Genomic DNA, 4,983 nt, shown 5'->3' with positions numbered 1-4,983 from the left:
CCAAATGGAGGAGCTTTTGGCTAAAATTCCATGGTGCTGAGATGATGTTGCAATACTGAGTTATTGATATTGTCATATTGAGCCACTGATGTTGTTTTCCTTTATTTATTTTTTCTGCTCTCTCTCTGCAATAACCATATATATTTCATAAGAAAAAAATCTAAAATCAAAACCGAATAACACTTTTGAAAGTTAATCAACCCTAAGGCTATGTTTGGATAACATAAAATCAACAGAGTGGAATGGAACAGAGCGGAGTGGGATGGAGCGGAGTGGAGCGGAGCGGAACGAAGATACCATTTCATTGTTTGGAAATTTTAGGACGGAATAAGGTAAGTTATTCATTCCGCCCGAATCGGGGGGGAAGAAAAATGGTGGTAAGTGATGGAATGGAGTGGAATCCATACCACTCCATTCCGCCCTGTTCCATCCGTTTTTAAATTATCCAAACAATGGAATATCATTTTATTCCGTCTCATTCCGCTCCGCTCCATCCGGTTCCATCAATCCAAACAAAGCCTAACAGATTTATGACTTAATAGCAGAGAGTAATAAGAAGAATCAAATTGTTGTATTACCTTTGAAATCATAAGCGAGAATTGATTGATATTTCTGTGAGAACTGAGAGAAATTGGAGAGAATGAGATTGTTGTTGTTCGTATGACGACGTGACAGGATCGATTTGAAGTCCCACGTTTCTTTTATTCAATTTTCACGATAACACCGAGCGAGTGACACCGAGAGATGAACAGAGAATCGACAGAGGTCGATTGAGAGATTGAGATGAATAGGAACGAGATCAAGAGAGGATTGAAGATGAGAGGTTGATGATGATATTTTGTTGTTCGTTTCTATCGAGCGTTGAGAGATGGAAGATTTTTTCACGGTTTTGAGAATGAACGTTTTTTCACGATTTTTTTGGAAAAAAGGGGCCGCTGATTTCTGACTAGGGTTTTTGTTTAACCCTTTTCTTTGAATAAGAGAAAGAGGGAGGATCCGGATCGACCCGACCCAGTATTAGTTTTGTTTGGCAACCTTGTTTATTTGTTTGTCATGGGCTTAATCCCTCTAAACTCCAAACCCCCAGCCCAGGCTTTCCCCTTTGTTTTTCCTCTTCATTTTTATTTTTATTAATATTTATATCTTAGTTGTTTTTTCTTTTAAAACAAAAGGTAAATGACCTTTTCTTTATTTAAATATTTCCATATAAAATATAAAAAATACCATTTCCTTAGATATATGTTAGATTACTTTGTTATTTCATCAAAATATTTTTAAAAAAAAATAATAAAAAAGATTTCCCTTCTAGATATTATCATCTTAGGAATAATCTTGTTTGTGCCTTTGTATGAATTGCTTGCCGTTACTTGTGTGTATGCTTGTATGTTTAATCTTATGTCTGTTATCTCGTTCATCTTTTGCCACTCACTTAAAAAAAACTCTCGATCCAACGTCAAGCCATTTTCAATTTTTGTAAGTCGATTGTCTTGTGCATCGCCATCAACCTTCTCCTTTCTCAAATTCAATAATGATTTTCAAATTGTTTTCAAACGCTTGATCCAACATCAAGTTGTTAATGCAAAAACCTTTTTTCTTAATCATGCCGAAAGTTCGAGTGACAATTGGTGAACACCTCTTGAATACCTTGATCTTTTGGATTAAAACACATTAATTAAGTTTTTGTTAAAAAAAAGATCTTTCTTTATCAAATCAAAGGGATCAAGTGACAAGAGGTGGACACCTCTTGAATATCTTGGGTCCCTTGAATCTAACCTAAATTAAACGTTCATTCTCTAAAGAATCCTTCTTTATCAAATCAAAGAGATCGAATGACGAGAGGTTCACACCTCTTGAATATCTTTGGTCCTTTGAATTAAAACATATATAGTAAAAGTTTGTTTTCCTTTAAAAAAATATTTCTTAATCAAATCAAGAGCTCAAGTGACAAGAGGTGAACACCTCTTAAATATCTTGATCTTTGAATCAAAACACATTAATTAAATTGGATAACAAGAGAAAATTGGACACGCTTCCTTTTGAATACCTTGGGTAAAGACGCACTAGGAGAATTCATATGCTCAAACCTTTACTAAATATTGGATAACAAGTGACAATTGGAAGCACATCCTTTTGAATATCTTGGGTGAACAACGCGCTAGGAGCACACCTATGCTTAAAATGTTCACTAAACATCCTTCATAAAATCAATCAACAAACTCGTAGTTTTTTCTTCGAACTATGGTTGCTGTGACTTTCCCATTGCACGAGGGAGTACATAGGCACAAGACGTGATGTCTTTCCGAGCACAATAATAAAAATCCTTTTTTTCTCGATTAATAAGCTAAAGAACGCAAACATCACACAAACACTCATTCATAAAACTAACTAAATGGGTACCATCGAGTACGATGGATGTGAGGGGTGCTAATACCTTCCCCTCACATAACCGACTAACGAACCCTAATTTGGTTGTGATGACCATCTTATCCATTTCTTTTTTATGTGTGGGTTTTATTCAACATTTTCCCTTTCCTTTTTGGAATAAATAAAGATCAATGACGATTTTGTTATATTCCGAGTGTGTGAAAGCTCGAGTATTTTTGGCCGGCCGCGACACTTATGCTACTTGTTTTCTAATTTTTAGTAGGTTGTTACATCAAAAATGTGATATAAAACTAGTTTAATTTTTTGTTTTTGATTTCATACCATGCATGATGATTAAAAAGAGTTTTTGACTCACTCATATGTTCTGATGCTAGTTGTTGTTACATAAAAAATGTGATGTAGAAATAGTTTACTTTTTGTTTTTGATTTTGATTTCATGTTGAGCATGATAATTAAAAAAATAATGTGACCCTCACATGTTCTTAACCTTACCAATAATTTAAAAATTACCTAACCCAAGATAGCATGATGATTATAAAAAATTGTGACACTCATATGTTCTTGTGTTACCTATTTTCTTATTTTTAGTAGGTTGTTACATCAAAAATGTGATGTAAAACTAGTTTAGTTTTTGTTTTCGGTTTCATGCAGTGCTCGATGATTATAAAGAGTTTTTGACTCACTCATATGTTCTTATGTTTGATGTTTTATGATTTTTAGTAGGTTGTTACATACAAAATGTGATGTAGAAATAATTTCGTTTTCGTTTTCGATTTCGATTTCGTTTTTTATGCTGTGAATGAGGATTAAAATTTTTGTGACACTCATAAGTTCTTATGATACCTGTTTTCTGATTTGTAGTAGGTTGTTATATAAAAAATTTGATGTAAAACTGGTTTAGTTTTTGTTTTCAGTTTCGATTTTATGTCGTGCATAATGATTAGAAAGAGTTTCTGACTCACTCATATGTTCTTATGCTTGCTATTTTCTGATTTTCCATAGTTTGTTACATAAAAAGTGATGTAGAAATGGTTTAGTTTTTGTTTTCGATTTCATGCTATGAATAATGATTAAAAAAAATTTTGACACTCATATGTTCTTACACTACTAATTTTCTGATTTTTAGTAGGTTGTTACATAAAAAATGTGATGTAAAACTAGTTTAGTTTTTGTTTTTGATTTTGATTTCATGGCGTGCATGATGATTAGAAATAGTTTCTGACTCACTCATACGTTCTTATGCTTTCTGTTTTCTGATTTTTTATAGGTTGTTACTTAATTTTTTTTATTAAAATGCATTCAATTATTTTTACTATATAACCCTATAAATAATTATAAAATTACCTAAGTCAAGATAGTATAGATTAGTCTGGAAGTACAAGTCTTGCAACTCTTCCTGTTTCCAATGAATGATGTAATCATATTCCTTCCCTTTTCGTCGAATCTTTCGAAGCTTTTCATGTATTGATTTCATCTTATCCTCAACAGTTAGAGTAGGAAGATTGCAAATAATATTAAATAAAGTTAATAATATAGTTCATCTCAATTATTTTTAATGCTTAAGAAACAAAAAATAACTAACTTTGGGGCAATCCCTGGGTTGGTAACAGGTAGGTTTGGGTCACCAGGGGAAATTATTGGGTTGGCAACAGCATGGTTTGGGGATCCATGGGTTGGCGACAACATGGTTTTCAGGGTTGTCCATTTTTCTGGTAAGGGAGCTACTAAAAATTAGAAAACAACAATTATAAGAACATATGAGTGAGTCAGAAAATTTTTCTAATCATCATGCATGACAAGAAATCGAAAACAAAAACTAATATAGTTTTACATCACAGTTTTGATGTAACAACATACTAAAAATTAGAAAACAGGTAGCATAAGAACATATGAGTGAGTCACAAACTCTTTCTAATCATCATGCACGACATGAAATCGAAAACAAAAACTAAACTAGTTTTACATCACATTTTTTATGTAACAACCTATTAAAAATCAGAAAGTACATAGCATAAGAACATATGAGTGTCACAAAAAATTTTGAATCATCATGCATCGGATGAAATCCAAATCGAAAACGAAACTAAACTATTTCTACATCACATGTTTTTTATATAAAAACCTACTAAAAAATCAGAAAATAGCAAGCATAAGAACATAAGAGTGAGTCAAAAACTCTTTCTAATTATCATGCACGACATGAAATCGAAATTGAAAATGAAAACTAAACTAGTTTTACATCACAAAAATGTAAAAATTGTTTGGTTTTTACAACAAAAATGTGATGTACAACTAGTTAACTTTTCCATTTCGTTTTCGATTGCATACTGTGCGTGATGATTAGAAAGAGTTTCTGACTCACTCATATGTTCTTATGCTTGCTATTGTTACATAAAAAATGTGATGTAGAAATAGTTTAGTTTTTGTTTTCAATTTCGATTTCATGCTGAGCATGATGATTAAAAAAACTTTGTGACACTCAGATGTTCTTAACCATATCACTAATTTAAAAATTACCTAAGCCAGATAGCGAGATGATTCAAAAAAACCGTGACACTCATATGTACCAATGCTACCTTTTTCTCATTTTTAGTAGGT

The sequence above is a fragment of the Vicia villosa genome, unplaced genomic scaffold (assembly GCF_029867415.1).
Source record: "Vicia villosa cultivar HV-30 ecotype Madison, WI unplaced genomic scaffold, Vvil1.0 ctg.001932F_1_1, whole genome shotgun sequence".
Classification (NCBI taxonomy): domain Eukaryota; kingdom Viridiplantae; phylum Streptophyta; class Magnoliopsida; order Fabales; family Fabaceae; genus Vicia; species Vicia villosa.
The sequence above is the reverse complement of the archived record's forward strand: the minus strand, read 5'-3'. Positions refer to the sequence as shown.